This window comes from Scyliorhinus torazame, chromosome 12 (genome assembly GCF_047496885.1).
Source record: "Scyliorhinus torazame isolate Kashiwa2021f chromosome 12, sScyTor2.1, whole genome shotgun sequence".
NCBI classification, from domain to species: domain Eukaryota; kingdom Metazoa; phylum Chordata; class Chondrichthyes; order Carcharhiniformes; family Scyliorhinidae; genus Scyliorhinus; species Scyliorhinus torazame.
In genome coordinates, this window is record NC_092718.1 from 51532926 (window position 1) to 51545463 (window position 12538).

Genomic DNA, 12538 nt, shown 5'->3' on the forward strand with positions numbered 1-12538 from the left:
GCCAATATTTATCTGCCAACCAACATTTAAAACAAACTATCTGGTCAGGATTGTCTTTGCTGTTTGTGGTGCCTTGCAATGTGCAAACTGGCTGCTGCATTTCCTGCAGCACAATATTCATTACACCCCAAAAGTCCTTCAATAGATGCAAAAGACTTCGGGACACCCGAACATCCCCAAAAGTGCTACTTAAATGCAATGGTTTCCTTTTTTTGTTCACCCATCCATGTAAACTGGGCAATCAGTGTTTCAATGTACTGAGCTACTATCAGAAGTCAGTTTAAAGAAACCACTGGGCTGGATTCTCCTGCCTCCCAGCCAGGTGTTTCTCAGTGGCGGGAGGTGGCGGGATTTTCAGTTCCCGCCGTTGTTAATGGGAATTCCCATTGAAACCACCCCATGCCGTAGGGAAAACCATTGGCGGGGGTGCGTTGCCGGCAGAATCAGAGAATTCCGCCACCAATGAGTGGCCAGAGAATTCCGGCCCATTAGCAACAGTGCAAATTCATCAGGCCAGTGCTGGACCTTCCCTCTTTTTCAGGATTCTGCTGCCATAGGGATGCCGTGGGATTTTCTGTGAGAATTCCTCTGTAGGGAGGAGTTTACAGCCCTGTTGCGGTGGGGGAGTTGGGTCATAAAATGCAGCGAGCCAATCAAACGTCCATTAACTGCGGCGTAAAAACCACACTGGTGGGAGGGGCTGTAAAACACCGCCCTCTATCTCTCTTTCTTGAGAGAAGAGGAGGGTGATTGGGAGTGAGGGGGTGCCAGGCAGATCAGGATGCAACTGTGGCACCTTATAACAAAGCATTGATACCTCCTGTATGAGAACATCTATATAGAGGGTCAGAGGAAAAATGCCAAACAATATGAACAAACTTGCATTTATATATTGGCCGGAATTCTCTAGTCATCACAATTCTCTTTTCCTTCTGGCCACGCACACCCACCCATGGGTTTGCCAGTGGTGTGGGATGGTTTTAATTAGAAATCCCATTGACAAGTGGCAGGAGGGTAGAACAGTGAGATAATTGTTGGATCACTGGTTGGCTGAGGGATAGGCTTTGGTCACCCCATTTGGGATCTTTGTGTCCACCTGAGGGGGTAGACAGATTGTCGGTTTGAACCTCATCCGAGATGGTTGACTTTGTTGTGGTTTCAAATTTCCCCTCTCTCTCTGCTCCTGACAGCCTTTGACTCTCTTGTCTGTTGAAAATATGTCTAATTCTGCTCTGAATGAATTCAATGGCTCAGTCTCCGCTCTCTGGGGAAGAGAATTCCACAGACTAACTATCCTCCAAGAGAAATATAATCCTCCTCACCTCTGTCCCAAATGGGAGACTTCTTATTCTTAAACTGTGCCCTCTAGTCCGAGTCTCCCCCACACGTGGAAACATCCTCCCGGTGTCGACCCGATTGAGTCCTCTCAGGATCTTATATGTTTCAACAAGGTCACCTCTCATTTTTCGAAACTCCTATGGGTAAAGGCCCAACCTGTTCAACCTTTCTTCATAGGATAAGCCCTTCAGACCATCCTCTCTAGCATCATTGCACCTCTACACAATCCTTGGACTCCAGCACAGACATAATGAGCTACATGGCTCCACAGTGGTTAATAGTGTGCAAACCAATGGTACTTTGAATGCATACTTCAGGTTATATACCTGATTTGCAGATTTGTGCCTTTTCTCCTTATTTCGCCTCACATTTACGAGTGCCTTCCCTTTGCACAGGAGCACACAAATGTGCCATTTATGCCACTAATGATTTGAGGGAGATGGTGGTGTTGTGGTATTGTCACTGGACGAGTAATCCAGAGACCCAGGGTAACACTCTGTGGACCGTGTTTTTAATCTCACCAAGGGAGATAGTGAAATTCAAATTTAATAAAAATCTGGAATTAAGAATCCAATGATGACTATGAAACCCATTGTCGCAAAAGCTCATCTGGTTCACTAATTGCCTCTAGGGAAAGAAATCTGCCGTCCTTACATGGTCTGGTCTAGCCTACATGTGACTCCAGACCCATAGCAATGTGGTTGACTCTTAAATGACCTCTGTTCCAGGACAATTAGGGATGGGTGATAAAAATGCTGGCCCAGTCAGCAACACCCACAACCCATGAATTAATTTTTAAACAGCATTCCCTCTCTGAACATATGGTGAGATAGGTGCTGAGCTCTCCCAGTCTACTGATTTCCTCTTTGCCTCTGCAATTCAGTGTCAGTTGCTTAAGTATTTTCAGGCTCCCATCCCTTCACTTTCCTCCACCAGTTTTCCTAGCTCCTGGTTCTGCTTTTCACACAGCAGCAGTGTGCAGATCGGTCAGCATGCTTTAAAATCAGAGATATCTCTGAAATGAATAAAGGAACTTTAGGTATCTTTCCCAAATGTCCAGGCTGCACCCCTTCAAGGACATATTTCAATGTAACTGAGGCAGAATGGAAAAGAAATTAGGTCTACACAAATATCCAACAGGATTGTGAAACTGAGCCTAATAAAACAAGTAATTAATATGTATCAAAACCTCATGTATAGCGGCCATTGCCATCATTAATTGCAAGTCATTGGCTTATACTGCTGTTCCCATCAACACCAATGCGTGATTCTTGGTGAACGCTCTGCCCTGTTTTCCTTGAGGCAAACCAGATGTAGCTGATCTTGTAAACCTTTCATAATGGCGCTGTCTTGGCTTTTAATGTCACTTCCACCGTAGACATTTGTGCTGACCTGTGCAAACACCGGTTGTTACAAAGTGACCTGTTGTAAATTAGGGGCAAAGTTCAGGTGACAAAGGGCAGAGGTGAGGCAGCTAAATAAGGATGGCGGCCTTGTTGGCTGTTTTAAGTGACCTTCCCTGAGTATGTGTGAGCACTGCTTTTGTTTCTATTAGCACTGGTATGGATTCAACACAACCAGAGGCGAAAGGGGTCACTGGCATAAGTGTTGGGAAGCAAAGAAAGATCCATAACTGCTTACAGACTTGCCCCAGTGACAACTCCTTTGACACATTTTCAAACTAAATATTTCAGATGTAGTGCCCAAAGCCTCCAGGGGATGGAATCTAAGGACTGCTGGGAAATACAGTACTTGTTTCAGCAATCAATTATTAACACAATCATTACAGAGCATATTATCCATTCTTAACACTCTTAGTTATATAGCAGATTGTTCAAATCAGTGCATACAATATATAACTTTTAAAAATATCTGCCAAGCACCTGAGGTTGTAGTGTTCTTACAATTCAGGAGGAGACGAATATGACAAGCAGATGTGGATTCGCCCTGCTTATTGAGAGGGAAAATTTTATTATTTTTATGCAGGCCGAGAAAGCAGTGCTGATTATTTTGCATTGGTATTTGTGGGAAGCTGTTCTGTGTGCCAATTGGTTGCCGCGTGTCCGACATTGCCACAGCGACAAAGGCTCAGATCATTGCGCGATGGATAGCCTTTCCATCATGGCAAAATGTTGGACCACTCCGGATATCCAGTCCCCGTGAATGGCGCATCCTGGGCTGGATTCTCCGGTCGCCGACGCCATAATTGCGTTCAGCGACCTGGCGGAGATTCCAAATTCCTGACGAAATCGGGGACGGCGCCGCTTTCGCGATGCTCCTCCCCCTCCAAAGCGGCATACTCACAGAATGCGCCGCGCCACGTATCAACAGCCTCAGGACATTGCCTGAGGCCCGCCCCCCGATGCTCTACCCCCGACCGGCCGAGTTCCCGATGGTGTGGGTCACTCATGGTCTCACCCGTTCGAACTCGCTGTGGCGGCTGCGGACTCAGTCCAGCACCGCCACAGTCGGGGGAGGACCGATCCGCGGGCAAGGGGGGACATTATTCAGAGCTGGGGGCACTGTGAGAGGGTGGTACGCAGCGCGCGAATTGGCCGAAGGGGGGGACTATTTCATGGGGTGGTCCGTGAGATGCTGCCGCCATGAAGCACGGCGCGGCCGCTGCAGGCTGCCGCCGTGTGCATGCGCAGCCATGGGCCCGGCAATTCTCCGGTGCATATCGGCAGCCAGAGCCATGTGCTCTACACTGCTGTCCTGCTAGCCCCCAGCAAAACGGGGAATCCATGGGCGTTTTGCGTCAACGCCACCATTCCCACACCGGCATGGGGTCATAGCCCCAGAATTGGAGAATCCAGAACCCTATTTTCATAGGAGCAGGCCTGGAGACGGGTCGGAATGCACAGTTTACGGAGGCAACTGGCCATTTAAATCACCAGCTGCCTCCACAGTAGGACAGCACGGTAGCACAGTGGTTAGCATGGTTGCTTCACAGCGCCAGGGTCCCAGGTTTGATTCCTAGCTTGGGTCACTATCTGTGCGGAGTCTGCACGTCCTTCCCGTGACTGCGTGGGTTTCCTCCGGGTGCTCCGGTTTCCTCCCACAATCCAAAGATGTGCAGGTTAAGTGGATTGGCCATGCTAAATTGCCCTTGGTGTCCAAAAAAAGTTAGACTGGGGATAGGGGATAGAGTGGAGGTGTGGGGCTTAAGTGGGGTGCTCTTTCCAAGGGCCGGTGCAGACTCGATGGGCCTAATGGCCTCCTTCTGCACTGTAAATTCTATGTCCACTTAAGTGGGATTTTGGTAAGCCAGGGGTATGAAATCCAGAGTGTGCAGATGAGACCTGGTCTGAACTTGGTGGATTCATTTGGATAGCCAGGGATATCTTCCTTTTGGATAGGTAGAATACCCAATTGGATATGTTCCTGGGACACCATTGGGAGAGGTGAGTCTTCCTTAGGGAGAGGTAAGATACTCATTGTGATACGTAAAGAACCCATTGGGAGAGGTAAGGCACCCTTTGGGATTATTAAATATCAACACGATTGTGCATAAAAGTGCATAAACTCATTGGAACTGTCAAAACTGCCAAAGAACTTTCAAAACTGTCAACGTTGTCAAAGAGCATGCAACCTGTCAAAGAATTGTCAAAGCTGTCAAGCTTGTCAAAGAACTGCCAGGTTGTCAAAGAGCTGGTGTCAGAGCTGTTAAAGCTGGCAAAGAACTGTCAAAGGATATTAGATAATTTGGCATGGAGGGGGTAAGGACAAAGGGTGTTGGGTGGGAGCCATAGATTGGCATGAGTTGGCACTAAGTTGGCATAGGGGCTGGAAAGGGCCATGAAGATGTGGGGGAGCTTAAGGGGAATGACAGGCCATGGAGGTGGGTAGATAGGAATACGTTGGCATAGGGCATATGAGGGGACATGGGGATGTGGCCAGGGGCATGCAGTGGCATAGGTTGGCATGAATGCGGCATGGGGATTGTACGGGGATGAGGGGTGTTGAGGTTGGAGGATTGTTTTTTGTTTCAATCTTTTTTAAATTTAATTCAGCAAAGTACTGGAGCAGAGAGGCAGGCTTTTTACCCAGCTTACCTCTGCACCTGGCAGCCTTCGCACTCATTCTGGAGATGACAAGCCCGATTTATAATCCACCCCATCCCCCAGAATGAAAACCTGAACTGTGGGTGACTATTTTTAAAGGTCGAGTTCACAGAGCTGGAATTCTCCCATCGCTATCCACCTGATCCAGGAGGAAAAATCTGCACCTAAGTTGCAATATGTTTTCATTGGCTGTAAAGTGTTCTGACATGTCTATGGATCCTGAAAGGCGCCAGACTAATACTAGTCTTTCTTCTTCTCATTCTTCCTATTTTCTTCCCCTCTATTCCTCTCTCTCTCTTTCTCTGTCTCTTTTTTTCTTTATCTCGCTCTTTCTTTCTTTCGCTCTCTATTTTTTTTATTTCTCTCACTTTTTCTCTCTCTCTCTGTCTCTATTTTCTCTTTCTCGCTCTTTCTCTCCCTCTTTCTCTCTTTCCCTCCTATTCACTTTCTCTTTCTCGTTCTTTCTCTTTATCTCTCTCTCACTGTCTCTCTTTCTCACTTTCTCTCTTTCTCTTTCCTTTGTCGTTTTCTCTCCCTCTCTTTCTTGTTCGCTGTCTCTATTTTCTCTTTCTCTCCTATTCTCTTACCCTCTTCTCTCTTTCTCTCTGTTGCTTTTTCTCATTTCCTCTCTTTCGCTTTCTTTCTCTTTCTTTCTCTCTCACTCTCTCTGTTTTTCTCTCTCTGTTTCTTTCCCTCATCTCACTTTCTCTCTTTCACTCCCTTTCACTCTCTGTCTCTCGTTCTCTTTATCTCTCTTTCACTTTTCCCTCTTTCGCTCTTATTTTTTCACTTTTTCTCTCTTTCTTTCCCTCTGACTCTCTTTCTCTAACCATCTTTCTCTCTCTCTCTTTTTCATCCTTTACTTCTTTCACTCTCTTTTTCTCTCTTTCTTTCTTCATTAGATGTCAGTGACCTAGACTTTTTCAGTCTGTGTAACGGTAACTCTCCCCTTTCAAGGGCAAAGATATGGACACAAACAAAATATGGGAACTTTCTGTCCATGCATCATACCTAAGGTGGGGAATTTTGGCCACCAGGGTGGCCAGTCCCTTCCCGCCCTCAAAGCCCAGAACCTACCTCACTCAGGGATCCCATCACTCTGCTACCACCGAGCATGGGTCGCACCCAATTGGATTGACCAGTAGCCCCCACAGGACAGCATTCCTGTCCACTGAGGCATGGAAGTCTAATCCTCAGCCTGTTGACATCCCCCCCCCTCCCACCCCCACACGCACTCCCCAATCCCCCAACCACCATCACCACCACAACATGTTATTGCTGCGGGGCAGGCTTTTTAACAACCCGGTACATTAAGGACCAACTTGTCTTCCAGAAAGAGGTGAGCAATATGCTGCTCACTCCACCCCACCCACTCTGCCCCCCACCCCTCAGCCCTCCCTCACCAACCGCCTATAAAATCCAGTCCAAAATGTTTCTTAGTTTCACTCTTGAAATGTGTGGCTCTGGCTTTTAGACTTTTAGACTAGCTTTTAGACTCTCCAGCCCTCGCCAAACCTCTGCCATGTTGGATAATGAGTGCACCAAGAGTTTGAGTAATAGGAACTAGTCAATAAAGAGTGGCTATAGCGTCAGAGGATCGTAGCATGAGTACCATTCCAGTGAAAACCTGGAGTTTGAGACATTGTTATTGAGAAGAGGGAACTTCGACAGTAAGGGAGACAATTATAGGGAAGTTGAAAATGAAGGCCAAAAACTACACTGAATTTCGAAGAGATTTTGGAATGTTGTATCTATTACATAAACCGGTTAAGATTAAAAGTCTATATAAAATCAGATAATATAACAAGCCAGATACAATGGGAGGTTTTGTTCAGTCTGTAATAGTAATATTTAAGAGAATTGTTTTTATAAATATTCGCTTGGTAATGCAGGACTTGAATATTTGCTGAAAAGAGACATACGTTGCTAAAGTCTTGCACTCATCAGGACAAATGCAAGAATACCAAATTTCAAACAACCACAACAATTTATACTACAGGATAAAAGGGCACTGGTTGGTTGGTAAATCAATTCTGATTCTGCTTCTGCTACAGTTGTGTCTTCCTAACAGACTAATATCTGTATTCCACCAACATTTATATGGGTAGCACTAGTTAAACCAGATATAACCTGCTGAGTTGATATCCTTATAATGAAAATTTATAAATGGAAATAATCTAAAGATTGGTCTCGAATATTCCCAGTTATGGGACCATGACTATTTCCTTTGGCAGCTTGTTCCATTGTGGGATTGCCCTTGGGAAGAAAGATCGTTGATTCACTGTCTTGGAAACAAATTGTCTTTGTCATATTTGTGAATGGCTACCTCATGTGAGTCATAGAATCATAGAATTTACAGTGCAGAAGGAGGCCATTCGGCCAATCGAGTCTGCACCGGCCCTTGGAAAGAGTACCCCACTTAAGCCCACACCTTCACCCTGTCCAGTAAACCATTAACCCCACCTAACCTTTTTGGACAGTAAGGGCAATTTAGCATGGCCAATCCACGTAACCTGCACATCTTTGGACAGCGGGAAGAAACCGAAACACCCGGAGGAAACCTGCAGACACAGGGAGAATGTGCAGACTCTGCATTGACAGTGACCCAACCCAGGAATCAAACCTGGGACCCTGGAATTGTGAAGCAACAATGCTAAACACTGTGCTACCGTGCTGCCCAATGTGTTGCCATTACTGGAGGGTGCCAGCTATTTATTTCTGCCAATTCCCACCAGTCCATTCCATATTTTATAGAAACTTGTCAGTCTATTTTTCTCCTTCCTTTGCTCTAGTGATTCTTATTCTAAATTTTTGATTGGCCAAGGCATCGCCATGGTAAAAGCAAAAGAGAGCCCCCCAAAATCACCGGTAAGGCACAAGGCTTGAACATATGCTTTTAGTTTGCAGAAGCCTGGTCCCTGTGTATGCATGTTACCTTAGTAACATGTTTCGCTTTTCAGCAATGTCCTATTTCTTTATAATTCACTATCTCAATTCATTTCCTGCTCAATAATCAGGATCCACCCAATGAAGAAGAATTCATTAAATTTGCAATCAAATCTTCCTACAAGATTCAGTTTCTTGAATCACGTAAAGAAAATGCTGAAGTAATTGTAAAATAGTCACTGAAGTCAGGCCGACTGCACAGTTCAATTGGGAATTAGCCATGTCTAAGGCAATAGTTCATCAATGGGTTATTTCTTCATTTGGAATAATTTTGTTGCACTGTTAAATGTCCACCATTGCTTAACAGAAGCACTACGTTCCAGCACAGTGCCAAGTTGTCTCACATTTTTCACATCTTGCCGCTTAGTATCTAGTTCTTTCCTGTCTCACATCCCTTCTGCTATTTCTCTCTCATACTCTCTCCTATTATTGTTTCCCCTTAGAATCCAGAAGGAAGCCATTTGAACCATTGAGTCTGCACCAATCCTCCGAAAGAGCACTCTACCTAGGTCAACTCCCCCGTCCCATCCGCATAGCCTTGCACTATGATCATAGCCAATCTACCTAACCTGCACAACTTTGGACATTAAGGGAAATTTAGCACAGCCAATCCACATAACCTGCACATCTTTGGACTGTGGGAGGAAAACGGAGCACCTGGAAGAAACCCACGCAGATATGATGAGAACGTGTAAATTCCACACAGTCACCCAAAGGCGGAATCGAACCTGGGTCTCTGGTATTGTGAGACAGCAGTGCTAACCATTGTGCACCATGCCGCCCCTCTGTTTCTGAAACTGAGATTTGTTATTGAGGTAGCTTTTTAATTTTGCTTCATTCAATAGTGAGCCTCTGTGAACGTGCCTACTTCTGAACAGGTTGGTTTGGGTCAATTATTTGCCCATTTCACAGGTATATCTCAAACAGGTCGTATCTCAAAAAACGATGAAACAGTCTACAGAAGGGAGATAGATCACTTTGTTTCATGGTGTACCGAAAACAACCTCTCTCTAAATGTTGGACAGACCAAGGAACTGATCATCGACTTCAGGAAGTGTAGCATGACACACACTTCCGTCTGTATCAATGGCTCCGAAGTGGAGATTGTCGATAGCTTTAGGTTCCTGGGGGTCACCATGACCAACAGTCTGTCCTGGTCCACTCAAGTAGATGCAACAGTCAAGAAAGCCCAACAAAGTCTCTACTTCCTACGGAAGCTAAAGAAATTCGGCATCGACTCTCATGAACGTCTACAGATGTGCCATAGAGAGCATCCTATCCGGCTGCATTACAGCTTGGTATGGCAACTGCTCGGCCCAAGATAGCAAGAAACTGCAGAGTGTGGTGAACTCAGCCCAACGCATCACATAAGCTTGCCATCCTCCCATTCATTCTGCCTACACCTCCTGCTGCCTCAGGAAGGCAGACAGCATTGACAGAGACCTCACACCCAGGTTTTGCCCTCTTCCAGGCACTTCCATCAGGCAGAAGATACAGAAGTCTGAAGACCCACACATCCAGACATAGGAACAGCTTCTTCCCCACAGCTACTAGACTCCTCAATGACTCTCCCTTGGACTGATCACTATAAGAACACTATTCACAACGCCCTATGCTGCTCTTGTTTGGTCCTTATTCCGCACTGTAAACAATCACTACTTGTTGATACCATTTGTCAATGTTCTCTGTTGATTATTCTTTTGTCTACTATGTACGTACTGTGTACATTCCCTTGGCCACAAAAAAATACTTTTCACAGTACTTTGGTACATGTGACAATAAAAATAAATGAATCAATCAATTTAACAGCTCAACCAAGCAGCTAATCTTCATGTGGCAGCCTAGAATGAGGCTGTTAAACCTTTTGAGGCCAAGAGTTTTGAATGGAAGCACTACCAGAAAGGCGCAATGATATAAATTGCATTCAGAGGGCAGCATGTTGGCACAGTGGTTAGCATTGCTGCCTACGGCGCTGAGGACCTGGGTTCAAATCCTGGTCCTGGGTCACTGTCCGTGTGGAGTTTGCACGTTCTCCCCATGTCTGCGTGGCTTTCACCCCCACAACCCAAAGATGTGCAGGATAGGCGGATTGGTCACACAAAATTGCCCCTTAATTGGAAAAAATAATCGGGTAATCTAAAAAAAAATTTTTTAATTGCATTCAGTTCCCGGCCACTCGGAAGAAGTGGCCACACTCCAACATGTAGACACAGTCAAGGAAAGAGTTAGGAAGGGTTAACATTACCTATTTCAAATTTCAGAACTTTCCCATCCACCATTTGACTGGGCAACTGTGATTAAAATGTGTAATTTCAGGGCAGCATGGTGGCGTAGTGGATAGCACTGCTGCCTCACGGCGCCGAGGTCCCAGGTTTGATCGCGGCTCTGCGTCACTGTCCGTGTGGAGTTTGCACATTCTCGCCATGTTTGTGTGGGTTTCGCCCCCACAGCCCAAAGATGTGCAGAGTAGGTGGATTGGCCACACTAAATTGCCCCTTAATTGGAAAAAATGAATTGGGTAGTCAAAATTTTTATTTTTAATGTGTAATTTCTCAGGGCCCATTCATCACAGCAGAAGTACTCGGTTAAAAACACATTTCATGGTGACATCTGGACATGTTTCCAGACTCGCTATGGCAGACTACCTGTGAAGCCACATTAATCGGTCAGCACTTTCCCATCCATCAGGATCCAGAGATCCAGATGCATTTTCCAAGGTCTTTCCGGATTTCAGCCGGATTGATTTTAAGAGCTCGGCGAGAAAGGTCCACAACTGCATATCTCTCTCTGACTGTGGCAGAGAAAGACACAAGTTTCAACTTCTCGAAACCCACAAGGCACTTATCTCTTCATTGCATGTGTGCTCTTCTTTAAAGTCAAGTGACCACTACCCACTTTGTCAAGCCAGATCAATTGATACAGTTTGCAGCGCTCCCACCCAGGTGACAAAGAGAGCCCTCAAACCTCATCGGATTTAACAACTTCCCCAGGGCTAGCATTTGCAACTATGTGGTCTTGTTTTCCCCAAATGTAAGCCCTCCCGCCCCGACTCTTGCAAAGCTTTTAATCCCTTTGAATGTGCAGCTCATTTATGACAACAGGCTCGGCTTCTTGTAATTCAGTTCATAACATGGGAGGTCCCATGATGTTTTGTCACATCAGACTCTCAGTATTGTTACAACAATTGAAAAAGGGATAGAAGGGAGGCTCAAGATTCATCCTTATAGGACTACAAGTGCTGCAGAGATCTACGATGAAACACAGATGAAGACACATCACCAATGAATTGGGATATTCAAGGAAGGGTTCAGTTTCTGGATGGATACAGTGCTGCTTCCTCTCACCAACCTCTCTATGCTGCATTGAAATCCTTACTCCTCACAGCTATCGCCTCCTACTGGTATCATGCCCTAAGAGGATGTTGGGGACCTTGGACTTCCATTCAATAGGCCCATGATTGTGCTTGGCAAAGTACTGTGATGCTTTGCCATTGCTATCTGCAGTATGGGCTGACCTGGAAACTCTTCTGCCATCAGGTGTACTGGAAGCATTTAGAGGTTGATAATCAACCGGTTGGCCACATTATGAAGGCACCTTCTGTGGCCATTAAGTCTTAAAGTAGAACTTGAAGCCAGAGCTTCTGGAGCAGAGGTCGGCACATTTCCAACTGCGCCACAAGACATCCCAAAGCAACATTACACCCCAATCCTGAGCATCAAGATCAGCACATTATCCATTTCCCATTGCCAGACAAGAAAACCAAACTCCAAACAATGCTTACATCAAATATTCAAGAAAACGTTTACGACTATTTACACAAGAATTATTTGTTTCTGTTCCCATTTGCACTCCATGTGGTCTGATGCACTTTTCTCTGCCCGATTCTGGCACTCCTATGTACCACCCAATCACCTGTCCTCTGCAATGTTGACAGCCGTTATAAGGTATTTGGTTGACTTTCGTACCTGATTCTTCAATGAAGTGAATGGTTTGCAGCTGCTCCTGGAATTGCCATTTTCTGCAGGCTCAAATCCTGTCAGACATTAGCGCACTGTAGAGTACCTCAACTATTTGCTGCACATAGTTGGAGATGCCATACTGAACTTTATTTTGTGTCTTGCCCACTTCTCGCGTCCGTCTCTTCGGGGCTAGGTCCCTTGGATCATTATCCATTTGCTCTGCAACAAGGG

General features: G+C 45.6%; 1 long non-coding RNA gene across 1 annotated transcript in view; it reads left to right on the forward strand.

Moving 5' to 3' along the window:
- LOC140386397 (uncharacterized) overlaps positions 1–10061 on the forward strand; it is a 187620-nt gene extending 177559 nt beyond the window's left edge. Inside the window, exon 6 of the long non-coding RNA XR_011933603.1 lies at positions 8792–10061. This is a non-coding gene — a long non-coding RNA (uncharacterized lncRNA). The remainder of the gene's footprint in view (positions 1–8791) is intronic.
- The last annotated feature ends 2477 nt before the right edge of the window (positions 10062–12538 follow it).